At 47.3% G+C, this 16,622-nt stretch overlaps 1 protein-coding gene across 1 annotated transcript in view; it reads left to right on the top strand.

Annotated features, from left to right (window-relative positions):
* Positions 1-358: 358 nt before the first annotated feature.
* Positions 359-16,622, top strand: part of tmem198ab (transmembrane protein 198ab) — a 152,065-nt gene continuing 135,801 nt past the window's right edge. The window contains exon 1 of the mRNA XM_068034790.1: positions 359-685. The gene's annotated coding sequence lies outside the window, so the exon portion shown is untranslated. The remainder of the gene's footprint in view (positions 686-16,622) is intronic.

Below are 16,622 nucleotides of genomic sequence, written 5' to 3'. Positions count from 1 at the left end.
CCTTGTGTCTGCCACTGAGAGAGTCTCAGCACTGGAGTGGGTCATTTAAAACATAAAAGGAGGCGTAATGAATTGCATTACAGACAGAGGGGTGGTTGTGAAGAAAAGGGTTTCCTTTAGGCACACGCGTGGAGGCTGTTGCTGTTGTCTTATTTCACCCCCACCCCCCCCGGAAGCCAGTTTCTGACAGGGTACAGACAAAGGTAAAGGAAGGTGAGGGGTGTTTACTGGGAGATTAGGACGTGGCGTGAAGCAACTCAGTCACGGGGACTCCCCCTCTCTCTCTGCTCCTTCAGCTAGTTGGTAGGGTCTGTGAGAGTGAGGTAATGTCCCAATGTTTGGTCCTGTTGAGGTTTTTTTTTCTGTTGTTTGTGTGATGGAAGCCTAGCCTCAGAGCAGAGGGATGAGAGACTGTCAGGAAGAATGGAGGAATGAGGAGGGCAGTGCTGAGTGCAGGTTGGATAGGAAAGGGAATGATCTCTGAGTGCATCACAGTGAGAAACAAAGCACTGGGCTACTGAGGAAGCAACGGGACAATTCCCCCAGTGCTGGGGCTGCAGAAGGGAAGTTGGAGCGGAATGGAGATATAGCAACATTAGACAACGTGAACACTCCACAACCAAGAGGTAAAGGGACTGGCCTCCCATCCAGGAGACAGAAGGAGCTGCATGGAGTGTGAATACTGGTGGGTACCTCTTCAATGCTCTGCCTCAGTGTGATAGGAAAAATCATCAGATTTGGAAACCCTGGGGGTCTTTGAATGGGGGGAGCAAGGGGTAAGGGATAGGGCTGGCTCTGTACTTTGCATACCCTATTCCACAAAGCTTGGGTGCCAGCTGGGACACCCGATGTCAAATCAGTCATGTGGTGCAATGAAGTATCGACCGACAATTGTTTTTGTAATGTTATTAATGTTCTGAGGGGCTGGCTACAGTGAGAGCCACTGTAACAAGCAGGGGAGTAGATGCAAGGTGATGGAAATCAGGGTTCAGTTTTCTTTTCTCTGTATTCTGACGATGCCTTGCCGCTCACAATACAATCGGCCAGCTTTTGTTTTCAGCTAACGCTCAGAGGGTGAAGGTTTGACAGCGAGTGTTGGTGGGGAGGGAGTGGGTGTGGGGAGAGAAAGAGAGACAACGGCAGCGGAAAGGAGTTGCAAAGAGAGTCGTGTGCTGACTGCTCTTCAAATCTGAATCAGAACGGACCGAGGGCAGAAAAAACAAAAGAGGTTTTAGTTTAAATGCAGTGCAAATCTTGTTTTAGGCTCATTGTTCTACTTATTATTCTGTCTCCAAAACGCACAGTGCCAATCGTCCTATTGTTCGGTTCAATGGGATTGACGAAATCATTGCTTTTTCATTGTAACTGATTAAAATAATGTTGAAAAGATGGGAAAGGTATCTGCGTTTTGAGAGAGAGAGAGTGTGGAAAAGGAAGAGAGGGAGAGAAAGGATGTGCAGGACAGAGGGAATGAGAGATTAATGCAATATAATGATAATGGAGAATGTTATCTGTATGTGTGTGTGTGGGAGAGAGGGAGGGTAAGAGTGGGGGACAGGGGAATCCCTAGAGCTGAATACCCTTTGATTCCTTTGCACTGTCTCCATCCATCGCTCCCCGAGCTGTTCATTGCCCCTTCTTTGACAGTTGGACCGCTGTGTCACTCTGAAAGGCACCGACTGAGGTAGGGGTTTGTTTTTCATGATTTTGCGCCTCCTCACTTTCCTCCCTGTATCATGTTAAAAAACAAAGCTCAACACATTGAATCTCTCTCCTGTTGTCTTCCTCCCATCTCTGTGTGGGTTTGGTTCCTGGTCAGGGAGTATTTTCCCTCTGGGCATATGTGGCACCAATTCTCCCATTACCAGGTTCGCTGCTCACGAGGTGGGTGGGTGTCCTCATTGGGAATTTCCAGTTGAATGAGAAAGGGTCTGGATCCTGGGATGATGTACTTTCCCCTCTCTCATTGCCTGAGGCTAATTGCAGGGTGGTAAGACATTAGCAGTTGCTAGTGCTCTCCCCTCTGAATCAGAAGGTTGTGGGTTCAAGGCTCACTCCAGAATCTAGGCTGATACTCCCAGTGCAGTACTGAGGGAAAGCTGCACTGTCAGAGGTGCTGTCTTTTGGATGAGGCGCCCGTCTGCCCTCTCATGTGAATGTAAAGGATCTAACAGTTACAATTTTGACGAAGAGCAGGGGAGTTCTCCCCAATAACTACACCCGAACCAACTTCACAGAAAAACAAAATAATTATGTTTCAAAGAATGTTCTCTTACCATCTTCTCAGTTAGTACCTTAGTCATGTGACATGCTTCTTATCACCAAACCAAGTAAATTGAAAGACGAGCTGTACAGTTCTATAGTGCCTTTCACACCTCAGGCCATCACAAAGTACTTCATAGCCAATGAAATATGGTTTCTGAAGTGTAGTCACTGTTTCAGAAAACTCAGCAGTCAATTTGTGCACAGCAAGCTCCCACAAACAGCAATGTGATAATGACCAATAATGTGATTTTTAGTGATGTTGATTGAGGGATGAATATTGGCGAGGACACCAGGGAGAGACTCCCCTGCACTTCTTCGAAATAATGGCCATGGGATCTTTTCCAGCCACCTGAGAGGGCAGACGGGGCCTCGGTTTAACCTCCTATCCGAGAGACAGCACCTTTGGCAGTGCTGCACTGCCTCAGTGCTGCACTGGAGTGTTAGTCTGGATTATGTGGTCAGTTTTCTTGAATCTGCAACATCCTGACTCAGAGGGGATGCGACCAACTGTATCTGTAACAAAGCCAAACAGCAGAGATACTAGGAACAGATGGTACGGTGGCTCTTACTGATCCCTTGTAGAACTCTACCCTGATTTTGATGAATGTTGTAGTGTCCCAGTTATAGCATCCAAATGGTCTTCGAATGACTCCACAATCTGCATCTCCAATAATCTATCAGCGAGTTCATCCCATATGTGACGAACCCTGATTATTAGCCCAAAATTTGTCTTTTATGAGTTTGAATCTTCGTTGTGGAGTCAACAATGGCTGAATCTTCACCCGCTGAGAGCACAGGGTGGTCGGGGAGGGGTGAATGTAGGTGGTCACTGAAATGCCAAATTAAGAGACCAGGAAGAAGGGTTGCAGTTCCTGTGCTGTATTGTTCCAAGATATCGCTCCATTGCTTCCCAGTTGCAAGGTGGTAGCTTCAAGCTCTACACCAGAGACTCACAGAATAGTTGTAGCACAGAGCGAGGCCATTCAGCCGGTCCTGTCCATGCTGGCTCTGGGTAAAAGCTAGTCCCACTCCCCCGCCTTTTCCCCATAGCCCTGCAAATCTTTTCTATTCAGATAATTATCCAATTCCCTTTTGAAAGCCTCGATTGAATCTGCCTCCACCACACTCTCAGGCGGAGCCTTCCAGATCCCAACCACTCGCTGCGTGAAAAAGATTTTTCTCATGTCAACTTTTTGCCATTCACCTTAAATCGGTGTCCTCTGGTTCTCGACCCTTCTGCCAGTAGGAACGGTTTCTCTCTATCTACTCTGTCCAGATCCCTCATGATTTTGAATACCTTGATCAAATCTCCTCTCAGCCTTCTCTTCTCTAAGGACAACTTCTCGAATCTATTCCCGGAACTGAAGACTTCATCCCTGAAACAACTCTCGTAAATTTCCTTTGCACCCTCTCGAATGCCTTCACATCCTTCCAAAAGTGTTGGGCTGGAAATTGGACTCAATGCTCCAGTTGAGGTCAAACCAGTGTTTTATAAAGATTCGCCAAAACCTCCTTGCGCCCTTAATGCAGGCTGATACTCCCAATGCAGTACTGAGGGTGTGCTGCACTGTCGGAGGGTCAGTACTGAGGGTGTGCTGCACTGTCGGAGGGTCAGTACTGAGGGTGTGCTGCACTGTCGGAGGGTCAGTACTGAAGGTGTGCTGCATTGTCGGAGGGTCAGTACTGAGGGTGTGCTGCACTGTCGGAGGGTCAGTACTGAGGGTGTGCTGCATTGTCGGAGGGTCAGTACTGAGGGTGTGCTGCATTGTCGGAGGGTCAGTACTGAGGGTGTGCTGCACTGTCGGAGGGTCAGTACTGAGGGTGTGCTGCATTGTCGGAGGGTCAGTACTGAGGGTGTGCTGCACTGTCGGAGGGTCAGTACTGAGGGTGTGCTGCATTGTCGGAGGGTCAGTACTGAGGGTGTGCTGCACTGTTGGAGGGTCAGCACTGAGGGTGTGCTACATTGTCGGAGGGTCAGGTACTGAGGGTGTGCTGCACTGTCGGAGGGTCAGTACTGAGGGTGTGCTGCATTGTCGGAGGGTCAGTACTGAGGGTGTGCTGCATTGTCGGAGGGTCAGTACTGAGGGTGTGCTGCACTGTCGGAGGGTCAGTACTGAGGGTGTGCTGCATTGTCGGAGGGTCAGTACTGAGGGTGTGCTGCACTGTCGGAGGGTCAGTACTGAGGGTGTGCTGCATTGTCGGAGGGTCAGTACTGAGGGTGTGCTGCATTGTCGGAGGGTCAGTACTGAGGGTGTGCTGCACTGTCGGAGGGTCAGTACTGAGGGTGTGCTGCATTGTCGGAGGGTCAGTACTGAGGGTGTGCTGCACTGTCGGAGGGTCAGTACTGAGGGTGTGCTGCACTGTCGGATGGTCAGCACTGAGGGTGTGCTACATTGTCGGAGGGTCAGTACTGAGGGTGTTCTGCATTGTCGGAGGGTCAGTACTGAGCGTGTGCTGCACTGTCGGAGGGTCAGTACTGAGGGTGTGCTGCATTGACGGAGGGTCAGTACTGAGGGTGTGCTGCATTGTCGGAGGGTCAGTACTGAGGGTGTGCTGCACTGTCGGAGGGTCAGTACTGAGGGTGTGCTGCACTGTCGGAGGGTCAGTACTGAGGGTGTGCTGCATTGTCGGAGGGTCAGTACTGAGGGAGTGCTGCACTGTCAGAGGGTCAGTACTGAGGGTGTGCTGCATTGTCGGAGGGTCAGTACTGAGGGTGTGCTGCACTGTCGGAGGGTCAGTACTGAGGGTGTGCTGCATTGTCGGAGGGTCAGTACTGAGGGTGTGCTGCACTGTCGGAGGGTCAGTACTGAGGGTGTGCTGCATTGTCGGAGGGTCAGTACTGAGGATGTGCTGCATTGTCGGAGGGTCAGTACTGAGGGTGTGCTGCATTGTCGGAGGGTCAGTACTGAGGGTGTGCTGCATTGTCGGAGGTTCCGAACTGAGGGTGTGCTGCATTGTCGGAGGGTCCGAACTGAGGGTGTGCTGCATTGTCGGAGGGTCAGTACTGAGGGTGTGCTGCACTGTCGGAGGGTCAGTACTGAGGGTGTGCTGCATTGTCGGAGGGTCAGTACTGAGGGTGTGCTGCACTGTCGGAGGGTCAGTACTGAGGGTGTGCTGCACTGTCGGAGGGTCAGTACTGAGGGTGTGCTGCACTGTCGGAGGGTCAGTACTGAGGGTGTGCTGCATTGTCGGAGGGTCAGTACTGAGGGTGTGCTGCACTGTCGGAGGGTCAGTACTGAGGGTGTGCTGCATTGTCGGAGGGTCAGTACTGAGGATGTGCTGCATTGTCGGAGGGTCAGTACTGAGGGTGTGCTGCATTGTCGGAGGGTCAGTACTGAGGGTGTGCTGCATTGTCGGAGGTTCCGAACTGAGGGTGTGCTGCATTGTCGGAGGGTCCGAACTGAGGGTGTGCTGCATTGTCGGAGGGTCAGTACTGAGGGTGTGCTGCACTGTCGGAGGGTCAGTACTGAGGGTGTGCTGCATTGTCGGAGGGTCAGTACTGAGGGTGTGCTGCATTGTCGGAGGGTCAGTACTGAGGGTGTGCTGCACTGTCGGAGGGTCAGTACTGAGGGTGTGCTGCACTGTCGGAGGGTCAGTACTGAGGGTGTGCTGCACTGTCGGAGGGTCAGTACTGAGGGTGTGCTGCATTGTCGGAGGGTCCGAACTGAGGGTGTGCTGCATTGTCGGAGGGTCAGTACTGAGGGTGTGCTGCATTGTCGGAGGGTCAGTACTGAGGGTGTGCTGCATTGTCGGAGGGTCCGAACTGAGGGTGTGCTGCATTGTCGGAGGGTCAGTACTGAGGGTGTGCTGCATTGTCGGAAGGTCAGTACTGAGGGTGTGCTGCATTGTCGGAGGGTCTGAACTGAGGGTGTGCTGCATTGTCGGAGGGTCAGTACTGAGGGTGTGCTGCATTGTCGGAGGGTCAGGACTGAGGGTGTGCTGCATTGTAGGAGGGTCAGTACTGAGGGTGTGCTGCATTGTCGGAGGGTCAGTACTGAGGGTGTGCTGCACTGTCGGAGGGTCAGTACTGAGGGTGTGCTGCATTGTCGGAGGGTCAGTACTGAGGGTGTGCTGCATTGTCGGAGGGTCAGTACTGAGGGTGTGCTGCATTGTCGGAGGGTCAGTACTGAGGGTGTGCTGCACTGTCGGAGGGTCAGTACTGAAGGTGTGCTGCATTTTCGGAGGGTCAGTACTGAGAGTGTGCTGCATTGTCGGAGGGTCAGTACAGAGGGTGTGCTGCATTGTCGGAGGGTCAGTACTGAGTGTGTGCTGCATTGTCGGAGGGTCAGTACTGAGGGTGTGCTGCATTGTCGGAGGGCCAGTACTGAGGGTGTGCTGCACTGTCGGAGGGTCAGTACAAAGGGTTAGAATTAGAATTAGAATTAGAACATTACAGCGCAGTACAGGCCCTTCGGCCCTCGATGTTGCGCCGACCTGTGAAACCATCTGACCTACACTATTCTATTTTCATCCATATGTCTATCCAATGACCACTTAAATGCCCTGAAAGTTGGCGAGTCTACTACTGCTGCAGGCAGGGCGTTCCACGCCCCTACTACTCTCTGAGTAAAGAAACTACCTCTGACATCTGTCCTATATCTATCACCCCTCAACTTAAAGCTATGTCCCCTCGTGTTTGCCATCACCATCCGAGGAAAAAGACTCTCACTATCCACCCTATCTAACCCTCTGATTATCTTATATGTCTCTATTAAGTCACCTCTCCTCCTCCTTCTCTCCAACGAAAACAACCTCAAGTCCCTCAGCCTTTCCTCATAAGACCTTCCCTCCATACCAGGCAACATCCTAGTAAATCTCCTCTGCACTCTTTCCATAGCTTCCACATCCTTCCTATAATGCGGTGACCAGAACCGCACGCAATACTCCAGGTGCGGTCTCACCAGAGTTTTGTACAGCTGCAGCATGACTTTGTGGCTCCGAAACTCGATCCCCCTACTAATAAAAGCTAACACACCATATGCCTTACTAACAGCCCTATTAACCTGGGTAGCAACCTTCAGGGATTTATGCACCTGGACACCAAGATTTCTCTGTTCATCTACACTACCAAGAATCTTCCCATTAGCCCAGTACTTTGCATTCCTGTTACTCCTTCCAAAGTGAATCACCTCACACTTTTCCACATTAAACTCCATTTGCTATCTCTCAGCCCAGCTCTGCAGCCTATCTATGTCCCTCTGTACCCTACAACATCCTTCGGCACTATCCACAACTCCACCGACCTTAGTGTCATCCGCAAATTTACTAACCCACCCTTCTACACCCTCTTCCAGGTCATTTATAAAAATGACAAACAGCAGTGGCCCCAAAACAGATCCTTGCGGTACACCACTAGTAACTAAACTCCAGGATGAACATTTGCCATCAACCACCACCCTCTGTCTTCTTCCAGCTAGCCAATTTCTGATCCAAAGCTCTAAATCACCTTCAACCCCATACTTCCGTATTTTCTGCAATAGCCTACCGTGGGGAACCTTATCAAACGCCTTACTGAAATCCATATACACCACATCCACTGCTTTACCCTCATCCACCTGTTTGGTCACCTTCTCGAAAAACTCAATAAGGTTTGTGAGGCACGACCTACCCGTCACAAAACCGTGCTGACTATCGCTAATGAACTTATTCTTTTCAAGATGATTGTAAATCCTGTCTCTTATAACCTTTTCCAACATTTTACCCACAACCGAAGTAAGGCTCACAGGTCTATAATTACCAGGGCTGTCTCTACTCCCCTTCTTGAACAAGGGGACAACATTTGCTATCCTCCAGTCTTCCGGCACTATTCTTGTCGACAATGACGACATAAAGATCAAGGACAAAGGCTCAGCAATCTCCTCCCTAGCTTCCCAGAGAATCCTAGGATAAATCCCATCTGGCCCAGGGGACTTATCTATTTTCACACTTTCCAAAATTGCTCACACCTCCTCCTTGTGAACCTCAATCCCATCTAGCCTAGTAGCCTGAATCTCAGTATTCTCCTCGACAACATTTTCTTTCTCTACTGTAAATACTGACGCAAAATATTAATTTAACACTTCCCCTATCACCTCTGATTCCACACACAACTTCCCACTACTATCCTTGATTGGCCCTAATCTAACTCTAGTCATTCTTTTATTCCTGATATACCTATAGAAAGCCTTAGGGTTTTCCCTGATCCTATCCGCCAATGACTTCTCGTGTCCTCTCCTTGCTCTTATTAGCTCTCCCTTTAGATCCTTCCTGGCTAGCTTGTAACTCTCAAGCGCCCTCACTGAGCCTTCACGTCTCATCCTAACATAAGCCTTCTTCTTCCTCTTGACAATCGCTTCAACTTCTTTAGTAAACCACGGCTCCTTCGCTCGACAACTTCCTCCCTGCCTCACAGGTACATACTTATCAAGGACACGCAGTAGCTGCTCCTTGAATAAGCTCCACATTTCAATTGTTCCCATCCCCTGGGTGTGCTGCATTGTCGGAGGGTCAGTACTGAGGGTGTGCTGCACTGTCAGGGAAGCTGTCTTTTGGATGAGATGTTAAAACGGGCTCCATCTGCCCCCTCAGGTGGATATAAAAGATCCCATGGTCACTATTCTGAAGAAGATTACGGGAGTTCTCCTCAGTGTCCTGGGCCAATATACATTTCTCAACCAATATGACCAACATTTATCTTGTTGTATGTGGGATCTTGCTGTGTTCAAATCGACTGCCACGTTCTCCTGCATAGCAAGTGATTACCCTTCAAAAAGCGCTTAATTATCTATAAAGGGTTTGGGGACGTACTGAGGATGTGAAAGGTACTATATGAATGCATGTTCTTTGTTCTTGTACCATGCAAGATAGCATCATATGAAGACACAAGAATCTTACTCAATGTGCAAGGGACCGGTGGAGAAAAAAGGCAACAGCTGGAGAAAATGAACCTTCTACTCAAAGGGTTAGCTGAGTTTGTTACTCTGGGCTGTTAAAGCAAGTGTTAGCTGTGACTCAATAGGCAGCTCTCACCTCTGAGTCAGAAGGTTTCAGGTTCAAGTCCCAGCCCAGAGCTTTGAGCATAAAACCAGGCTGATACTCCTAGTGTCGTTCACTTGTGTGTAAAATGGTCCTGAATGTTTGAGGTAGGTCTTTGCTATACACTGACGGAGTGCTGCACTGTTGACGGTGCCGTCTTTTGGATGGGATGATAAACCGAGCATCCATTTGCCTTCTCTGGTGGACATAAAAGATCCCATGGCCACTATTTCAAAGAAGAGCAGGGGGTCCCTCAACCGACATCAATAAAAACAAAACAGATTATCTGGTCGTTATCATGTTGCTATATTTGGGATCTTGCTGTGTGCAAATTAGCTGCTGTGTTTCCTACAATAGTGACAGTATTTCAGTGGTTGATAAGCACTTTGAAACGTGCTAAGGTCATGAAAGGTGCTATATTAATGCAAGTTTGTTCTTTCATGGTGGGGGTGCAGTGATGATGGTGTAAGTGTTTTCACGTCTCTCTCTCCTGAATCAGCATTTCCAGTAATGCCAGACTCTGTGACTCAGTGAGAGAAACAGATGAATGATTTCCATGATTTCCCATGTTGAAATGCTGGAAGCAGTGGTGAGGGGTGTTGGGGAGTTGGTACCTCCTTCACCCAAATTAGGGACGGCTGGTGGGAATTCCCATGGGGATTTTTCCGATTGAACATCGACCAGGGTGTGTCATCAATTGCTTCCAGCACCCACCCACCAGAAACTGAATCGCCCACCCACCCACTACTGAAATGTTCCCGCCTGCCTGTGATGCTCACCATGGTCGAATAGCTGGGTGTCACTCACTGCCTGTCAGCACTTGGGCTCTTGGAGACTGAGGAACTGTTGTTGGTGAGACTTCTTTCTTTTCTTTTGGGCCTCCTTATCTCGAGAGACAATGGATACGCGCCTGGAGGTGGTCAGTGGTTTGTGAAGCAGCGCTTGGAGTGGCTATAAAGGCCAATTCTGGAGTGACAGGCTCTTCCACAGGTGCTGCAGAGAAATTTGTTTGTTGGGGCTGTTGCACAGTTGGCTCTCCCCTTGCGCCTCTGTCTTTTTTCCTGCCAACTACTAAGTCTCTTCGACTCGCCACAATTTAGCCCTGTCTTTATGGCTGCCCGCCAGCTCTGGCGAATGCTGGCAACTGACTCCCACGACTTGTGATCAATGTCACACGATTTCATGTCACGTTTGCAGACGTGAGACTAGTATCAAAGTAATGAGCGTTCATTGCCTCTTGGTTTTATTCCCTGTGAGTTTCCGCAGTTAAAAAGCTTGCAAAACTGTACTCTTCTGGCTAATTCAATAAACTGCCGGCAAGTCTCTTCGATAGACCAGATTCCCCAGTGCGCCATATTCTGTCCTTGGCTGCCATCCAAGGAGGCAGGTTGAATTGCTGCTGAGAGGCCCTGCTTGGCTCCCAACCTTGAGCAGTCAGTGTCTGAAGGCAGTGGAATTCTCTGCCCTCTCTCTCCCCCTTCCCCCCAGGGGGGGGAACAGAGCGTCTGCTCGGGACAGTGGGAGGGAGGCGGGAGAGAAAGTGGGGAACAGATGCACACTCTACACTCCCTCATCGCTGCCAATTTGACTCTTGCTGATTTCCAGGCTGTCAATATCAGCCTCCTCCATTTCCCACTGTCATCACTTTAAAGTATCTAGTCTGTAAATGAGATTAGAGAGTTAAAGCTTGGCTTAAAGATTGGTGTGGGAGAAATAGCTTTTGGGCACTGGCACCAGTACTGGGGAAAGTGGGAGCTGTACTGTTGGGACGGTCTTCGCCTGAACCATGCTGGGACCAGTGTTCTGGTGAGTCGTATAACTAGAGGGGTAGAGAGGGCTTTAAACTAAATACTAAGGGCGAGGGATCAAGTGAAGGACGATGTGATAATTTAAGAGGAGAAGGCAAGAGAGCAAGGTAGCAATAAGGGAATTGATAATCTGAGTGTGGCAGGAAGGGACAGAGTGTACAAATTTAAGAGCATGCCAGCAGATAAGGCTAGATGTTGTGAAAATCATAACAAGACAGAATTAAAGGCACTATATCTAAATGCACGCAACATTTGCAACAAGGTAGATGAATTAACAGCACAAATAAAATGGCTATTTTAGATCTGAAATTGTGCAATGAGAAAAGGCTAATTAATAATCTCATTGTAAAGGAGCCTTTAGGGAAGAGTGAGCACAATATGATAGAATTTTACTTTAAGTTTAAAAGTGATGTAGTTCAATCTGAAACTAGGGTCTTAAATCTAAACAAAGGAAACTACAAAGGTATGAGGGGAAAGTTGGCTGTGGTAGATTAGGAAACTAGATTAAAGGGTATGATGGTAGACAGGCAATGGCTCACATTTAAAGAATTAATACACGGTTTACAACAAATTTACATTTCTTTGAGGCACAAAAACCCAGCAGGAAAGGTGATCCAACCATGGCTAACAATAGAAGTTAAAGAATGTATTAGATCAAAGGAAGAGACTTAGAGAGTTGCCAAAAAAATAGTAACCCTGAGGATTGGGAGCATTTTAGAATTCAGCAAAGGAAGACCAAGAAACTGATAAAGAAAGAGAAAATAGAATATGAAAGTAAACTAGCGAGGAACATAAAAATGGACTGTAAAAGCTTCTATTGGTATGTAAGAAGGAAAAGATTAGCAAAGACACATGTGGGCCCATTACAGGTAGAGACGGGGGAATTTATAAATGGGGAATAAGGAAATGGCAGAGAAATTAAACAAATATTTTTTGCCTGGCTTCATGGAGGAAGATTTTTATAAATCCTCCTAGAAATACTAAAGATCCAAGGGACTAGCATGAATGAGAAACTGAAAGAAATTAGTATTTGTAATTAATGGGACTGAAAGTTGATAAATCCCCTGGACCTGATGATCTACATCCCAGAGTGTTGAATGAGGTGGCTGTAGAGATAGTTGATGCATTGGTGATCATCTTCCAAAATTCTATAGATTCTGGAACGGTTCCTGAAGGTTGGAAGGTAGGAAATGTAAGAAAGGAGGCAGAAAGAAAATGGGGAACTATAGACCTGTTAGCCTGACATCAAAAGTAGGGAAAATGCTCGAATCTATTATAAACGTTATGATAACTGAACACTTAGAAAATAAAAACAAAAAGTGCTGGAAATACTCAGCAGGTCTGGCAGCATCTGTGGAGAGAGAAGCAAAATTAATGTTTCTGGTCTGTGACCTTTCATCAGACTGGTTCTGATGAAAGGTCACAGACCTGAAACATTAACTTTGCTTCTCTCACCACAGATGCTGCCAGACCTGCTGAGTATTTCCAGCACTTTTTGTGTTTATTTCAGATTTCCAGCATCTGCAGTATTTTGCTTTTATTTATTTAGAAAATAATGGTGGGATTGGGCAGAGTCAACATGGATTTATGAAAGGGAAATCATGTTTAACAAATCTGTTGGAGTCTTTTGAGGAGTAACTCGCAGAACAGTTAAGGGGGAACCAGTGAATGTGGTGTACTTAGATTTTCAGAAGGCTTTCGATAAGGTCTCACACAAGACATTAGTAATCAAAATTAGAGCAAATGGGATTGGGGTAATATACTGGCACGGATTGAGAATTGGTTAATGGATGGAAAACAGAGAGTAGGAATAAATGGGTCATTCCCAGGTTGGCAGGCTGTGACTAGAGGGGTACCTCAAGGATCAGTGGTTGGGTTCCAGCTATTCAATGATTTGGATATGGGGACCAAATGTAATATTTCCAAGTTTGCTGATGACACAAAACTTGTTGGGAATGTGAGTTTGAGGAGGATGCAAAGAAACTTCTAGGGGATTTCGACAGGTCAAGTGAGTGGGCAAGAACATGGCAGATGGAATATAAAGTGGAAAAATGTGAAGTTATCCACCTTGGTTGGAAAAACAGAAATGCAGAGTATTTCTTAAATGGTGAGAGATTGGGAAGTGTTGATGTCCAAAAGGACCTGGGTGTCTCTGTTCATTAGTCACTGAAAGATAACATGCAGGTGCAGCAAGCAATTAGGAAGGCAAATGGTATGCTGGCCTTTATTGCAAGAGGATTTGAGTACAGGAGTAAAGAAGTTTTGCTGCAATTGTATAGAACCTTGGTGAGACCACACCTGGAGTATTGTGTACAGTTTTGGTCTCCTCATCTAAGGAAGGATATACTTGCCATAGAGGGAGTGCACCGAAGGTTCACCAGACTGATTCCTGGGATGACAGGATTGCCCTATCCGGAGAGATTGAGGAGAGTGGGCCTGTATTTGCTGGAGTTTAGAAGAAAGAACGGTGATTTCACTGAAGCACACAAAATTCTTACATGGTAGGTGCAGGAAGGCGGGGGATGGGGGGTGTCTAGAACCAGGGGACACAGTCTCAGAATAAGAATGGGACTGAGATGAGGAATTTGTTTCACTCAGAGGGGGGTTAATCTGTGGAATTCTCTACTTGAGGGAGCTGTGGAGATTCCGTCATTTAGTATATTCAAGACAGAGACCAATAGATTTCTAGATATTGAAGATATCAAGGGATGTGGGGAATATGTGGGAAAATGGAGTGGAGGTGGAAGATCAGCATGATCTAGTTGAATGGTGGAGCAGGCTTGAAAGGCCAAATGGCCTCCAGCTCCAATTTCTCATGTTCCTATGACTTCTCCAGTCCTGAGGGTGCTGACCAGTGTTGGAATATGGGCATGGCCATCAGCTGTCTTCCCTCAATGCCCCGTCCAAATGCTCATTCTTCTGGAGAGTTGCCAGATGTTTGGGTGCGTGTTTGTGCATGTGCGCATGTGTGTGCAAATGCGTTCTTCTGCGTGCATGCATGTGTGTGTGCGTGCCGCACATGCGTGTGTAGGTGCGTGTGCAGGTGTGTAAGAAATCACTGCCAATCACAACATGGGATCATGTACATGATCTGTCTAAGGGGTTACTGTACAGTGATCAGAGTTTGCAGTCAAGCCACAATACTGGCACAGGTGAGGGAGTTTATTCTTAACACCTGGCCTGCGTTGAACCTGGACTTGACGGTGGCACTGTCTGAAAACTCTCAACAGGAAAGAAAAATAAGTAAGAGAAGAGTTCAGAATCACAGAGTTGTTACAGCGCAGAAGGAGGTCATTCGGCCCATCATGTCTGCACCAGCTCTCCTAATGAGCATTTCATCTAATGCCATTTTCCCCCGCCTTCTCCCTATAACTCTGCCCATTCTTCCTTTTCATATAAATGTCTAATTCTCTTTTGAATGCTTCAATTGAACCTGCCTCCACCACACACTCAGGCAGTGCATTCCAGATCCTAACGACTCACTGTGTGAAAAAGTTTTTCCTCATGTCACTTCTGCTTCTTTTACCAATTACTTTAAAGCTGTGCCCTCTCGTTCTTGATCTTTTTTTGAGTGGGAACAGTTTCTTTCTATCTATTCTGTCCAGACCCCTCATGATTTTGAATACCTCCATCAAATCACCTCTCAGCCTTCTCTTCTCCAAGGAAAACAGTCCCAACTTCTCCAATCTATCGTCATCACTGAAGTTCCTCATCCCTGGAACCATTCTCATGAATCTTTTCGGTACTCTCTCCAATGCCTTCACATCTTTCCTAAAGTGCGGCGCTCAGAACTGGACGCAATACTCCAGCTGAGGCCAAACTAGTGTCTTATTCAAGTTCCACATAACTTCCTTGCTCTTGTACTCTATACCCCTATTAATAAAGCCCAGGATACTGTATGCTTTATTAACTACTCTCTCAACCTGTCCTGCCACCTTCAATGACTTATGCACAACTATCCCCAGGTCCCTCTGCTCCTGCACCCCCTTTAGAATTGTGCCCTTTATTTTATATTGTCTCTTCCTACCAAAATGAATCACTTCACATTTCTCTGCATTTAACTTCATCTGCCACCTGTCTGCCAATTCCACCAACTTGTCTATGTCCTTTTGAAGTTCTACACTATCCTCCTCACAGTTCACAATGCTTCCAAGTTTCGTATCATCTGCAAACTTTGAAATTGTGCCCTGTACACCAAGGTCTAGGTCATTAATATATATCAGGAAAAACAAGGGTCCCAACACTGACCCCTGGGGAACTCCACTACAAACCTTCCTCCAGCGCGAAAGATATTCATTAACCGCTATTCTTTGTTTCCTGTCATTCATCCAATTTCGTATCCATGTTGCTACCGTCCCTTTTATTCCATGAGCTATAACTTTGCTCACAAGTCTTTTGTGTGGCACTGTATCAAATGCCTTTTGCTATTACTCTCAGGGCTTGGGGAATACAAGGCTGGACCCCCTTTTTTACCCCATGTCTATTCACCCTGAGAAGTCGTATTTTACTGGGCTCTTTCAGAGGGCTTGAAGAGTTATAGAATGACAGAATTTACTGCACAGAAACAGGCCATTCAGCCCATCTGCTCCATGCCAGTGTTTATGCTCCATACGAGCCTTCTTACACCCTACTGCATCTCACCCTATCACCACATCCTTCTGATCCTTTCTCCCTCATGTTTTTATCCAGTATCCAGTTTCCCCTTCCATGTACCTATACTATTCACCTCAACTAGTCACAAAGACCAGGCTAGGATGGCTTCCCTTCCTTGAAGCCTTTATAAAGATCCTGTCAGTCTTTTAACAACAGTCTAGCAGATTGCTGGCAACCTTTCTGCTCGTCCTACAAATCTATTGAATTCAACCTTACGATTTACCATATTAAGAGTGGAACTTGTGACCCGCAGGAACATCTTAAATGTCTTTTAAATGCTTCCTTTTAGCCCGTGTCTCCAGTGTCCCGGCCTTGGCCAGACTGTTGGGGCAAAACGTCTCCAATCATTGCTGACTGCCAGAATCTAATGTGATATAGCTTTGAGCAGCCGGAATACAGCAGCAATGCAAAATGTTCGAAAGTGCTTCATTGGGAGAATAGATGAGAGGGGAATAAGGGCTTAAAAAGGGTTAAGTAACGAGGACAGGTTGCATCGACAGGGCTTGAATTCTCTTGAGTGTGGAGATTAAGGGCTAACCTAATTAAAGGCATTGATAGGGTAGATCAAGAGAAACTATTTCCTCTGGTGGGAGAGTTCAGGAAAGGGGAGCATAACTTTAAAATTAGAGCCAGGCCATTCAGGGGTGATGTCAGGAAGCACTTCACACAAAGTCTAGTGGAAATCTACAACTCTCTCCCGCAAAAAGCTGTTGAGGCTGGAGGGCAATTGAAAATTTCAAAACTGAGATTGATAGGTTTTTGGTGGGTAAGGGGATTAAGGGTTATGGAAGCAAAGTGGGCAGATGGAGTTGAGATACAGATCAGCCATGAATGGTGGAACACACCTGAGGGAGTGAATGGTCTCCTCCTGTTCTTAGGTCT

Source organism: Heterodontus francisci, chromosome 7, assembly GCF_036365525.1.
Source record: "Heterodontus francisci isolate sHetFra1 chromosome 7, sHetFra1.hap1, whole genome shotgun sequence".
Classification (NCBI taxonomy): domain Eukaryota; kingdom Metazoa; phylum Chordata; class Chondrichthyes; order Heterodontiformes; family Heterodontidae; genus Heterodontus; species Heterodontus francisci.
The sequence above is the reverse complement of the archived record's forward strand: the minus strand, read 5'-3'. Positions and strand labels throughout refer to the sequence as shown.